This window comes from Malaya genurostris, chromosome 1 (genome assembly GCF_030247185.1).
Source record: "Malaya genurostris strain Urasoe2022 chromosome 1, Malgen_1.1, whole genome shotgun sequence".
In the NCBI taxonomy this organism is placed as follows: Eukaryota; Metazoa; Arthropoda; class Insecta; order Diptera; family Culicidae; genus Malaya; species Malaya genurostris.
This window is the reverse complement of record NC_080570.1, coordinates 19,470,357-19,486,169: the sequence shown is the minus strand read 5'-3', so window position 1 is coordinate 19,486,169 and position 15,813 is coordinate 19,470,357.

Sequence of the window (15,813 nt, the reverse complement as noted above, 5' to 3'; positions counted from 1 at the left end):
CTCTTTTTTTGACTGTACTGTCAACTCAGCCCACTTCACTTTACACTACTCTACTGTACTCTCATCTCTATGTTACTTCACTTTTTTTCTATTCTATTTTACTCTACTCTACTTTATTATAAGCAAAGTCCTGGCATTACATTCCTTTTGTGGAATTTGGAGTTTCTGTTTCATCGGACTTCGCAGACGATTCTTAGTGTACATAATCATTGAATGGCTAGTACTATGGATCCTACTTACACTAAGAATCCTTCCAGGTCGGGACTAGAACATACGACCACTGGCTTGTAAGACCAGCGTCTTATGCATTGAACCGCCAACCCGGGACTCTACTTTATTATACTATACTCTTTGTTTTATTGCACTTCCAATTTTTCTCTCTCTATTCTCAACTTTATTATCTACCCTACTGCACTTTTTACTCCACTCAATTCTATTCAACTTAGCTCTAAACTCTTTCTATTCACTACATTACTGAGCTCACTCGTTTCTACTCTACTTTATTTTACTCTACTCTGTTCCATTTTAATCTTCTCTATTTCACTCTACTCTTGTTTACTATACACTATTTGAAAACTCTGCTTGTTTACTCTGCTCTTTTCTCCTCTACCCTACTCTAGTATTTATTTTTATCTTACTCTCTATTTAATTCTACTCTGTACTCTCTACTTTTTTGCTCTCTGTTTTTAACTTTACTCTTAGATTCACTCTACTCTCTACTCATCCCCTCTTTACTTTACACTACTACACTACTTCAAGCACAGAGTAACTTTACTTTACTCTCTACTCTACTCTCTTCTCTTCTCTATCCTAATCTCTACTCTTCTCTGTTCTCTACTGTACTGCTTACTCAAATCTATTCTACTATAGCGTACTCCATTCTACTCGACATCACACTCTACTTTACCTGTCTTCCAACACTAATCACTCTCCTCTGTTCACTTCTTTTATTCCACCCACTCTTTTCTGCTCTACTTTATTTTATTCTACTCTGTTTTACTGTAATCTTCGCTATTTCATTCTACTCTACTCTACACTATTTGTAAACTACTTTAGTTTACTCTTCTCGTCTCTACTCTACTGTACTCTATTCTACTGAACTCTATTCTACTGAACTCTACTCTACTGAACTCTACTCAACTTTGCTTTACTCTATTCGCTATTTCACTTTACTCTTTATTTAACTCTGTATATAGACTCAACGCTCTATATTTTCTTCAAGTCCATATATTATTCTACTCTCTAATTTTATTGACTCTCTACTTTTCTCCACTCTCTATTTTACTTGACTATTCATTTTATTCTACTCCCTGTTTTACTCTACTGTCAACTCATCCCTTCTTTACCTTACACTACTTTACTCTGTGCTTTACTCTACTTACTCTCTACTCCACTCTCAACTCTACTCGACTAGTAGTTCTATTTTAGACATATTTGCAAACTAACTTCAGTGTCAATTCAAGACGGCAATTACATGGCTGGTGCTCCGATCCTGCTGACACTAAATATCTTTCCAAGTCGAGTTTCGATCGTGACAATGACAACTGGCTTGTGAAATTCGTGCTTTGAACAAAACTGATCAGAATAAAACAACACCAACAAAAGCATGGGCAGGACGTGCATACATCGAACATACTTTCAAAATTTTCACATTTATATACGGAGATCTTTTTTATGCGGTTTTTAAAACGGTTTGCAAAGTTACGCTTTTTTACGTGAATTGTATGGAAATTGCGCAACTTGTTCCGTTTAATTGAATAACTTGCACCTACTTCAAATCAAGCGGAATTTAATTTCTTTTTTTTTTTAAAACCTAAAACCCGATTAAATTATTTTTCTCAACTTAGACGTTCTCAACTTAGACGTTTCATCAGTTTTACATTTTGAACTGTTTTGCTATTTTATTTTGTACATGGACGACATTATCTCCATACTTAAATATGTACCGCGTAACATCGGAAATCGGTTAAAAAACCGCGTAACTTTGGAAATCCGCTTTACTTCGGAAAGCTGCTTAAAAAAACGCAAAATTAAAAACATTTTTTTATGCCAAATGTTTTATAAATACATGAAACGTCGAGTTCCGCAATTATCCCGAATATTTTGTTAAGTCAACTCTCTGACTCTTGAAATTTTCGATATTTTTCAAAAAAATATTTACCAGACGTTCGACGTTTCATGCATTTCTAAGACATTTGACATCAAAAAAAAATTCTTCATCTTTGCGTTTTTTAAGCGGATCCCCGCGCAAAAAAAGACCTTAGTGTATGGATGGACTCTTCTAGATATGAAGCGATGCAAGTTATTCAATTAAACAGAACAAGTTGCGTGATTTTCATACAATTCCCCAACAGCCACAAGCCACAGTGCTGGCCAACAGAGAACGATATTTTCTACAGTGTTGAACATGAAAATGCTATATAGAAGAGACTATTTTACTGTTTTGTTGCAACCGATACGAAATAGTGTAAAATTATTTGATTAGGTTTCTGACTTTACAAATAAGAAATGCTGGGATTTTACATTTTTTTCGAGGCGCTGTTGTATCAACCGTATTTGCTTTGAAATGAATCTCATTTTCAACTAGTTTCGTGCATTTTTCTTGAGATTTTGTTTAGCGATTTTCGTTTGATCATACCGCCGGCGAGTTGAGTTTTTTGTGCTTGAGTACAACTGAGATTTTTTTTGGTGGTAAACAATTTTAGAACCATTTTCGCATAACAACACGGAAGAAATGTGCTTCTTCACAGATGGTAACGGGTGTTTTTCTCTTTTAAACATGTGAATATTTTGGCTTACAGGGCCAGTTGTCAAGGAAATTTCGCTTTTGGGACTACATGAACAAATTGCCTGCCAAATATGAATTTTTTCTTTTGGAAATTTTTCCAATCATAATGAAGTTGTCGTGAATCTTCGTCAATGTTTCAACGTCATCAATTTTATTATGACTTCAGAGCAAACAAAACAACATCATAGCAAAAATGCTAGTCTCCGGTACTCAAACAGCGATAACAGTAGCCAACCGATTTTAATTCCACCGGGCAACTTTTCTGCACTCAGTGGCTTCCTCCCATGCCAGCTGGCAGCCGGTGCAAGGTAGATTAATTAAGAGTCGATTTGTTCGCAGCAAATTAAACACTTGCAGTTCTTCCCGCTAACATTATCTTCCGGTTGAAACAAAACGAAGCAAAAAAAAAACAGAACATGCACTGCTCCACAATTTTATCGATAATTTTGATCTTGATGTGCAGCCTTTGCTGGTTTGCGTGTGCGGCCATTCTATGATTGCAAACCCCAGAGATGCTTTTGGCCGATAAAACGAATTGACAGCTGTCAAAATGGCTGCCACCATTAGCAAGCCCGATTCATCACTGCCCACAGTCCCGCAGGCATTGGATGGATGGATGGGTGCTGGACTGAATTAAGGAAATTAATTCGATTATAATTACTATTCCGACGTGGATCATTTCCCCGCGATGTAGATTTACCGACTCGCAACGCGTCACACGTTATATGTGTTTACCAAACCCACCAAAAATTAATGGCATCTGTCAAAATATCGCGTGAAACGATCAGCTCGTAAATATGCTGCCGTGGTGGGCCACATTCGTAAACAAACACTCACACCTTCTTCAAGTGGATGTGGTTTTTGTTGTTCCGAGTATCGGCGGATAATTTTTACGACAGCCATTAAACAAACCATCGAAAAGTGCGTACCGCCTTGGCCCGCTCGGAATCTCACGGGGCGCGGAATTCGAAAACAAATAAAGAATATTCAAACCATCCATCCATCCATCGACGAAAGTCGGCAATCAAAATAAATATGTTTATAAAGTTATTATAAAGTAATTTCCTCTCGCTTTACTGCCCGAGAAAACCCAACAGTTCCCGGTATTTTCGAAGTTCGGGTTTCTATTCGGATAGCTGTAGTAAATTACCAGGCATTCTCACTTTGGGCTGTCCTCTCGTAGCGGGTTTTCAACAAAATTAGTCAATTCGAAATGTCAAAGTTTCCCTCACTCAGCTCCGATTAGTGGGCTTTTGCACGTTCCACAGAAATCATGAACACTAGTGTGGCGCGACTTAGAGAAGTGAGGGGAAAATAATTTGCACTGTATTGTGATCGATAGTTACTAGTTTTTCTTGTAGCTGGAAGTCGGATATACAAAAACAAACAAAACAAAATCTACAATTTTTTCCTTTGCTTTGGCCTAATGGTTTCGCACAGACGGCACTGTTTTCTTTGGAAGTCGAATTTCAGTTGTTATGATTCCAGCTCTACAGTCTGAGTAAAACAATAAATAAATAAAATTTACTCAACAGAACAATTTAATAATTCGTAAAAACAAATTCAATAATCGATAATCGTGTCAATGAAAAAAGACGGAATTAAATGATTTGTGGTACGAATTGGTTCACCACCCCCCCGTATTCTCCAGAACTGGCCCCCAGCGACTATTATGCATTTCCAAATCTGAAAAGGTTTCTCCAGGGAAAAAAATTTTCGTCGAATGCAGAGGTCATTGCAGAAACGGAATCCTATTTTGAATGCCTTGATAAATATTTATTTTAGTATATTGCATTGTAGTATTGAAGTACATTGATGAGCATGCAGTGTGCTTCATATGACGGTAGCGGAAATGCTGTTCAGTTTAATTTACGATTTGCATACACTGAGGTCTTTTACTACGCGGCTCTTATGTGATTTTTTTTGTAATTTTCAAAGCGGTTTTTTACGAGGATTTTTTTAAACGGGTCTACGAAGTAACGCGGTTTTATCACACGAACTTTTAAAGTTAGACGGTTTTTTATTTGTTTTGAATAAGAAATGCATGAAACGTCGAGACCTGGCGTTATCTCGATTTTTTTAAGGGGTGGGTAGGGTCTAACACTTTTGAAAAATCATTTTATTTTATTTGTATTTTATCATAGTAAAACATTTCGAAGAATATTCTGTGAAATTTTCAAGCCTATCGGAACAAAACTTAGCAAGTTATGGGACTTTATCCAATCTCATACTGCAAAGAAGTAAGAGCACGACACACTGGCTCAAGACTTCTGCTTCGATTGACTTAAAAACTTGACAAAACATTCTTGAAATGTTTCATTATAACGTACACTGAGGTCTTTTTTATGCGGTTTTTTACGCGACATTTTTATGCGAATCTTCAGAGTTATGCGGTTTTTTTTATGCGAAGTTTCAGAGTTATGCGGTTTTTTATGCGAATTTTCAGAGTTATGCGGTTTTTTCATGCGGTACGTAAATTCGCATAAAAAAGACTTCAGTGTATTATAAAAGAAAATAATGATTTTTTGAAAATATTAGACCTTACGGGCTCCCTTGAGTAATAAATTGTTTCCATTGATTTTATAAACAAGACACTTTAAACGCGTTTTTCTCGAAAGCAGGTTTTGAAAGTCCGTGTCCATCGTCATTCAAAAACTACTGAACCATTTTTTTTTTTTCAAATTTTGCACACACTTTCTACATATAAAAAACCAGACCCCAACGTTTTCCTTTTCGTTGTTTGTTACTTTGGGGAGGTTTTACAGCTACAAAATGGCGAATTTTTACGTGAAAAATCGCAGTCTCTCTAACCCCCCCCCCCCCCCCCCTCCCCCTTAGCCTAACTCTCTTGCACTAAGAAATTATTCAATTTTTTTTTTCAAAAATATATTTCTTTATATTACACCAAATCTGGACGTTTTATGCATTTCTAAGACATTTGATATCAAAAGAAAAAGTTGAGCAAGTGAGTATGTGTGTGTGTGTGTGTGTGTGTGTGTGTGTGTGTGTGTGTGTGTGTGTGTGTGTGTGTGTGTGTGTGTGTGTGTGTGTGTGTTTGTGTGTGTGTATATGTAACAAAAATATGCTCTCACTTTTTTCAAAGATGGTTGAACCGATTTTCACAAACCAAGATTCAAATAAAATTATGGCATTATGGTCCCATTGACTGTTTTGAATTTCATTTGGATCCGACTCCCGGTTACAGAGTTCCGTGATAATATGTGAAAATTAGAGAAAAAGTGTGCACTCAATTTTCTCTGAAACGGCTCAACCGATTTTCGCAATTTAAGATTCAAATGAAAAGTTTTATAGTTTCCTGAAAATCCGATTTTCACTAACCTTAATTTGAATTAAAGCTCATATTATCTTTAAAGCTGTGAAATTTCATCCGGACCCGACTTCCGGTTACATGGCAGGATGAGTGTCAAAGTTTTCAAACCGTCATATAGAATGACAATATGTACAACACCGGTAAGTACAACGTGGAAGAAGAAAACACAAAACGAACGATGCGTGCTTTGTTCAATTTCGTACACGCTATACGAAAAACGAAACGGTTACGGATGTCTGCTACTAGTGTGTGATATTGGTAGAAGACGATAAAAATTTTAGCTACTTTATGATAAGTGCGACCGAAACAATAAAAGAATGTAGCCGGGGTAAAATAAATGTAATAAAAAAAATCAAAGAATGTCAATGTCGTTTCATATTGGTTGCTGGCCAACGATCCAACTTCGGCTATTCCGGTCATCTGAATTCGGTTTCGAATGAACTTGAACTGGTGATTAAAAACTGCAAATCATCAAACTTTCTTCAAGATGACCAAATCGATCAAATTTATAGGTTCAAAGGAAAAGTCTTACAGTTTTATACGGAATTCCTAAATTTGTTGTGAATACTATTTCTGGTTCCGGAACCGCAGGGTAAACAGGATTTGTAGAGTTTGTTAGGTTAGATCCGAACAAACTTTCCTATTTCTGATGTTATGAGTAATATGAGAAAGGTATCATTACACCACTAGGTGGATTAAAACAGGTTTTTTTTCAGTATTTTTGCCGGCCTCATATAGAAAGGTCATGCAATCACTGTGAAAACCGACTTTTGAACCAAGGTCCGGAGGTCCGAGCGTCATATACCATTCGACTCAGTTCGTCGAGTACGCAAAATGTCTGTATGTGTGTATGTGTGCGTGTGTGTATGTATGTAACATTTTTTTGCCCTCACTTTTCTCGGAGATGGCTGAACCGATTTTAATGAACTAAGATGAAATGAAAGGTCTTGAACCCCACACAAAGTTTCTGAATTTTATTTCGATCCGACTTCCGGTTCCAGAGTTACAGGGTGATTAATGAAAATAATCTTATTTCAAATTACTTTTTCACTTTTCTCAGAGATGGCGTGATCGATTTCAACAAACTTGGACTCAAACGGAAGGTATCATAGTGCTATATAAAACTTCCAAATTTCATCCGGGTCCGACTTTCGGTTCCGGAATTATATGGTGAAATGTGGTAAAAATTGGATACCGTCACTTGAAGCGGGAAAACGAAACACGTAACAAAATTTCTTAGCTTGCCTAGAAACTACTCCAATCGGTAGCCATTGTCAATAGACAACCAAACAACCCGATTTTGGCTATGCTGGTTCTCGTTTTTTTTTATTTTGATTGATAAAAAGTAAAATAATGTTTGAACTTGTCTCAAAACTTTTCCAATCGGAAGTCATTGTCAGTAGACGGCCAGACATTATTTTGTCCTTGTTCTTGGGTTTTTGATGAATGACCGAAGATTGTAGCCACTTTTCTCGTGCCAACTTCGATTGTACCGGTTCCTAGATTTCGGTTTTGGAAGTACCTCTTTTCGTTTTCTCAGAGATGGCCTAACCGACCTAAATACTGTTTCACTCTATAGGTTATACTAGTTTTGTTTTTCAAGAATCAAAGGAAATTATTTTGAAGAATACCATACATTTATATATGAGAATTTGTAAGATATGAGAAAGGCGATTAAAACGGGTTTTATTTAAAACATTCGACTGATTTTGGTAAAATCACTAGTATAACACATTTAAGTAGGATTTATCATTTTCGACAATACCACTTTGAAAAAAAATCTCTCAACGTTAGTGGCGAAATAGTAAAGAATTTTAAATATAGTGGAATTAAATAGAAACATTTTTTTCTTTTTGTTTGATTTATTTCATTCCACTAACCGCTCAAAAACGTCATTTTTGAAAAAAAAAAATGGTCGCTGAACGCAATTTTTCGATAAAAAAGTGGATCTTCCTCCAACTTTGCCAGTGACCATTTGCAAGCGTTGTTTGTTAGTAAGTCGATTCATAAACTAATAAATTATCGACCAAACTGAACAAGTTTGACAGTTTGACACAAGCGCTATCAAAAACAGTGTTGCCAAAAGGATACCAGTAAAAAATCACCGTTTAGTTAAAGAAATTCTTATGGCAAATCTTTATTTCGTTTTTTAATTTTGCGATTATATTCTGGTATTTGTACAATACTGGCTCTCAGAAACTGATAAGAAATTTTCTGAAAACCACTCCGACACGTTTCCACACAAGATTGGATACGGCACTGCTTTTCCCCCCGAAGCGGACACGTGAAACCAAAACCATGATGCCATGACCGGTGAGAACCACAGGCACGGTTTTGAAGTCGTATTTCCGGTGATATCTCCGGTATCGCTGATGCCGGGCCAGGCCAGGCCAGGTCGAAAGAAGTGGATCCAATTGCGTTTGTGCCGGCTCCCGGTATCGCCTAGGATTAGCTCATTACCATCGCCCATCTCAATTTCTTTGTTTATCCATGAAAAATAGGTCAAAATTAACACCTAAACTCGAAATAAATTAAGTCATTAGACATGCTAAAACAGAGTGGAAATGTATATCGTATGGCAGCGGGAAAAGCAAAGTTGTTCAATTAGGGTACACTTTACGGTCGGTCTCGGAATTGCTACCGACGAAAACACAGCACAACGGCTTCTTAAAACAAGAGAGAGAGGACCCCGGTGGGAAATCGGTAGCCCAGTAGCCCTCTTAATTTGGACCGAGAACCGAGAAACATCAAACAAACAGCTACCGGCCGGCTGGCTGACTGGCTGGCTGGTAGGTGCGCTTTGTTGTTGTTTTGATCTGCTGGCCTGGCGGAGCACTTTTTATTGCCCTCATCCTTCTGCCTGTCGTCGTCGCCACCCTCGTCCACCCTCACTGCTTCCACGGCTATTCCGGTCTAATCCGAAATCAAAATAGGTACCCAGAAGATTGCGTCGGATGTTCGGAATTAGCGGCTTGCTTTGAACTTTCAGCGAAGGATCCATGATTTAGAACAACACCTCGAGAGTTCAGGAGAAAGGCCGCACACATTGCCACCACCCTCGATCGGTGTTTGTCGAAGCAATTTACAGCTCATTGCTACTGTTGAGAATCGTCGGTTGGTTTTTTGTTCGACAATCCGATTAAAACCATGATCCAGTATGGAACTGAATCGGCACTTAATTGTTTGCTTTTCACCGAGATTCAAGTATGATCACTGACGAACCCAAATTGAATTGAAATTGAAGCCAGTTTGAAAACCGTATCCAAGCACAAGGACAACTTCATCACACACGAACACAAAACTGACACAGCCAGGACCAAATTATCCATGCAGTTGGCAAAATCCATACGGGCTCGAAAACTGAGCGTGACCAATCGGGGCCAATCCGATGTAGTAATAGGGTCTTAATTAAGACGACATTCAATTCATATCATTTCAAGGCGAACAATAGGCTGACAAGAAAATGAAATGGGAGAAAATTCACGCTCACTCATCATCATTATTGGCCACCGAAAACCTGGCCCAGATGCTGGCAGTGGTCCCACAAAGTCAAACCATAATGATGGATGATGAGTCTCTGGCTGTGTTCGATGACACAATAAATACAAAATCATTACCCAGAGGCCCGTTTGTCGCGAGTGCAATTAATTTACAATCACCCTTCGAAAGTATTTCGGTTTTGTCAGGGGGCCTTTCATAACTATGGGCAACTACTGCTTTAGCTACTACTACTAAGCTAGAGCGAAAGCGAAAACACGTACGGTCGTCGAGGAGTGAAGTGATTTATGACGACTTGCGGTTGTCACAGCCATCTTGGAAGCGCTGACGTCGGCTTTTTCGGTTGAAATTATGCACAATTATTTCCACTGATGGATTGACTTACGTCAACCGGACAGAAGATGGTTGCGCCTGATTGACACCGACGAGTTTCAACGGGCGTGCGGATAGGAACTGATTAGAGGGTTGAGTGTGTGTGTGTGGTTTAGGGAACGGTATTTTGCTCGGTGGATCACAAGAGTTTGAAGTTAATTTGACGTGTCGGACTCCATTATTCGGTCAGTGCCATTGCACTGTAAATGAGTTATTTCACCGAATCATACATTAATGTTAGGATTATATTTAGTCTGATTTCAAGTCTGACAATTATTAAATTTGTTTTCCAAACCTGTGATTTTGTCTTAATCAGTAACAACCAGAGTACTATTCAATGAATATTCTATCACTCCTGTCTGTAGTCTCGTTATGGATTTTTACCAACTTATATAGTCGTTATTTAGGGGTTTTGACACCCCATGGTTACCGGTATGCGCTAAGTACGGTAAATGTTAAGCCACTAGGTGGCGTTGGTAGTTCAACATAAACTGGTAATGCACCGATGAGTCGAAGACGAAGAGAAGTAAATTTTTTTTACTGTTACTGTCGGATTCCGACACTGAACTTCAGTGCAAATTTTACAAGTTTTCTGCAAATGTTAAAATACTAAGTGGCATTACAGTCCTACACAAACTGTAAGGCGTTGACGAGTCGAAGATAAAGCGTGTAGAAAATTACAAACAGCTATGTGCCCTAAGCAAAAAAATTGCTCTATGTATGTGTCACAGTGACAAAAATGTGCACTGGATTTACTCAGAGATCTTTAAAAAAAACTTTAATTCACATGCAAGGTCCTTAGATCCAATAGCCGGCTAGAATCATAGAATCATAGAATCATAGAATCATAGAATCATAGAATCATAGAATCATAGAATCATAGAATCATAGAATCATAGAATCATAGAATCATAGAATCATAGAATCATAGAATCATAGAATCATAGAATCATAGAATCATAGAATCATAGAATCATAGAATCATAGAATCGTAGAATCATAGAATCATAGAACCATAGAATCATAGAATCATAGAATCATAGAATCATAGAATCATAGAATCATAGAATCATAGAATCATAGAATCATAGAATCATAGAATCATAGAATCATAGAATCATAGAATCATAGAATCATAGAATCATAGAATCATAGAATCATAGAATCATAGAATCATAGAATCATAGAATCATAGAATCATAGAATCATAGAATCATAGAATCATAGAATCATAAAATCATAGAATCATAGAATTATAGAATCATAGAATCATAGAACCATAGAATCATAGAATCATAGAATCATAGAATCATAGAATCATAGAATCATAGAATCATAGAATCATAGAATCATAGAATCATAGAATCATAGAATCATAGAATCATAGAATCATAGAATCATAGAATCATAGAATCATAGAATCATAGAATCATAGAATCATAGAATCATAGAATCATAGAATCATAGAATCATAGAATCATAGAATCATAGACTCATAGAATCATAGAATCATAGAATCATAGAATCATAGAATCATAGAATCATAGAATCATAGAATCATAGAATCATAGAATCATAGAATCATAGAATCATAGAATCATAGAATCATAGAATCATAGAATCATAGAATCATAGAATCATAGAATCATAGAATCATAGAATCATAAAATCATAGAATCATAGAATCATAGAATCATAGAATCATAGACTCATAGAATCATAGAATCATAAAATCATAGAATCATAGAACCATAATATCATAATATCATATCATAAAATCTTTAAAATCATAAAATCAAAAATTCATTATATCACAAAATCATTAAAATTATTCATACAAAAATCACAGAAATCATATAGGGTAACAGAGGTATTTTGGCCCGCTTTAGGATCGATTTTATTTTGGCCCACTGTGTAAAAATATCCACCAAATGTTTTAATATCTTTGAAAAATCCTTCCGCAATAGGTAATTTAATGTGATTAGCTTCAAACTGATGCAACATGGGTTATCTAAGATCGATTGAATCCATATAGTTTGGTAGGTGGGCCAAAATATATGAAGTGGCCAAAATACCTCTGTTACCCTAAATCATAAAAACCTGTTTTAATCCACCTAGTGGTGTAATGATGCCTTTCTCATAGCAATCATACTATCATATATAATACTGAGGTCTTCTTCAAAATAATTTTCCTCGATTCTTAAAAGAATAACCGAAATCGGTTTGTTTGACCGTCTACTGATAAAAACTATCAATTGGAAAAGATTTGAGGTCGATTTAGAATTTTTTTTAAGGTTTTCCCCCATTTTCAGTGATGGTATACCATTTTTAACCCACTATAGGGTAAAGTCCGGAAGTCGGATCCGCATGAAATTCAGGAATTACGTATGGGACCACAGGACCTTTCATTTGAACCTAAGTTTGTGAAAATCGATCGCGCCATCTACGAGAAAAGTTAGAACACATTTTATTTTTTTGCACATTTTATCCCATAACTCCCGAACCGGAAGTCGGATCCAAATAATATGCAGGAATTTTGTATGGGACTTTAAGACCTTTTATTTGAATCTAAGTTTGTGAAAATCGGTTCAGCCATCTCCGAGAAAAGTTAGTGCACTTATTGTCACAATTTTTTGCACATTTCACCCCATAATTCCGGAATCGGAAGTCGGATCCAAATGATATTCAGGAATTTTGTATGGGACCACACGACCTTTCATTTGAATCTAAGTTTGTGAAAATCGTTTCAGCCATCTCCGAGAAAAGTTAGTGCAAAAAAACGTTACATACACACATACACACACACAGACATTTTGCGTACTCGACGAACTGAGTCGAATGGTATGTGACACTCGGGCCTCGGTTCAAAAGTCGGTTTTCACAGTGATTGCATAACCTTTCTATATGAGAAAGGCAAAACATAAAAAACATAGAAATCAAAGGAATAATAGAAATCAGATATCATAGAATTCAGAGAAATCATAGAAATCATAGAAATCAGAGAAATCATAGAAATCATAGAAATCATAGAAATAATAGAAATCATAGAAATCATAGTAATCATAGAAATCATAGAAATCATAGAAATCATAGAAATCATAGAAATCATAGAAATCATAGAAATCATAGAAATCATAGAAATCATAGAAATCATAGACATCATAGAAATCATAAAAATAATAGAAATAGAAATCATAGAAATCATAGAAATCACAGAAATCATAGAAATAAAAGATATCATAAATATAGAAACCATAGCAATCATAAAAAATCATAGAAATCAAAGGAATAGAAATCAGATATCAGAGAATTAATAGAAATCATAGAAATCATAGAAATCATAGATATCATAGAAATCATAGAAATCATAGAAATCATAGAAATCATGGAAATCACAGAAATCATAGAAATCATAGAAATCATGGAGATCAAAGAAATTATAGAAATCATAGAAATCATAGAAATCATAGAAATCATAGAAATCACAGAAATCATAGAAATGAATGAATCATAGATATAGAAACCATAGAAATCATAAAAATCATGAAAAATCATAGAAATAATAGAAATCATAGAAATCATAGAAATCATAGATATCATAGAAATCATAGAAATCAAAGATATCATAGATATCATAGATATCATAGATATCATAGATATCATAGAAATCATAGAAATCATAGAAATCATAGAAATCATAGAAATCATAGAAATCATAGAAATCATAGAAATCATAGAAATCATAGAAATCATAGAAATCATAGAAATCATAGAAATCATAGAAATCATAGAAATCATAGAAATCATAGAAATCATAGAAATCATAGAAATCATAGAAATCATAGAAATCATAGAAATCATAGAAATCATAGAAATCATAGAAATCATAGAAATCATAGAAATCATAGAAATCATAGAAATCATAGAAATCATAGAAATCATAGAAATCATAGAAATCGTAGAAATCATAGAAATCATAGAAATCATAGAAATCATAGAAATCACAGAAATCATAGAAATCATAGATATCATAGAAATCATAGAAATCATAGAAATCATAGAAATCATAGAAATCATAGATATCATAGAAATCATAGAAATCATAGAAATCATAGAAATCATAGAAATCATAGAAATCATAGAAATCATAGAAATCATAGAAATCATAGAAATCATAGAAATCATAGAAATCATAGAAATCATAGTAATGATAGAAATCAGAGAAATAGAAATCATTGAAATCATAGAAATAATAGAAATAATAAAAATCATAGATATATGTAGAAATCATAAAAATCAAAAATTGCACAAATAATAAAATCATAATATTAAAAAAATAAAAATCAAAAAAACAGAAATCATAAAACTACTCCCTTGAAAGTGTTCGACATTGAAGTGAATTCAAAATCGGATCGAAATTATTCGCTCTGGACGGGCGATTATAGTTACAAATTTGAACATTTGGTTTACCATTCTCGTGAAGGAAAACTGGATATTCGATAAGTTTCGAATAGCTCCAGTTGACGTTTGCATTTAAATTGACGTTAGACCGGTTATGTCTGTGATATTACCCGCCATCTTTTTAAAAAAGTGAGTAATATTTGCATTCTGCATGCTCGTCATTGGCAAGGTGATAATTTCGCAGAAATAGGTTACTCTGCGAAGCAAGTTCCGTAGGAAAGTACTAACATTTGAGTTGACCAGAGCGTTTAAGGTTGATCAAAATGGTGGCTTATTTTTACAAGACTTTGAGGACACAGTTTCTGAAAACCCTAAATGATTATTCATTCAGAGGTTTTGATACTACACGGGTAAAAATCTATTGCCGGTACCATGATTTTTTAATCATGAAATCATGAACCATGTCTTCTCATGAAATTTCATGAGCAAAATGATTGATATCATGAAAATTTTCATGAATGATGTATTATTGTTCATGATATCAATAGTTTTGATCATGGAATCATGACTAATTTTTCATGATAGACATGATTAATGATTTCATGATTTTTAATCATGGTTCACGCAATAGATTTTTATCCGTGTACAGACTGTTTGATGCTTAGATGCACACAATCTTTCTTAACTTTGTCATGAATACGGCTTACTTTAATATGGGGCGCCTTTTCAAATGTTACCCTGTACAAGAATGGGCAGAACTTTATCGCGAATATTTCTTGATGTACTTAATCCAACAACATAACTTTTTTACAAGCTTTCGAAAATATGATCAGGAATTTGTGATGAAATTTTCAATAGTGTTCCATAAATAATTGAAAAACAACATTTTCTAAAAGTTTTGGAAAGAATGAGGAAAATTCATCACGCTTGCTTGCCTTTTTCGAACCCGTACGTCTGTTCCGAGTCCCGGATTTGCGGTTCAATGCATAGGACGCTGGTCTTACAAGCCAATTGTCGTATGTTCGAGCCCCGACCTGGAAGGGTTCTTAGTGTCAGTAGGATCCATAGTACTAGCCATGCAATGACTATGTACACTAAGAATCGGCTGCGAAGTCTGTTGAAACAGAAAGACCAAATTCCACAAAAGGAATGTAATGCCAAGACTTTGCTTTTCTGACTTTGCTTACGTCGGTTCCGATTATCTACTGGACGAATATGAAAGGGAAACTTTGATTGAAAATCGTTCATTTCTTCTAGTGCTTCAGACGGAACTGGATGTCGAGGTGAGATTCTCTCACCAAACATTTTCTGAATTTTACAAATTGATTCATTTTAGAACTATTAATATATTCCCAAAGAACTATACGAAGCTTTCCTACCGTGTAAATCTATCATTCCGGTTGGTTCAGGTCCAGGGCAATCA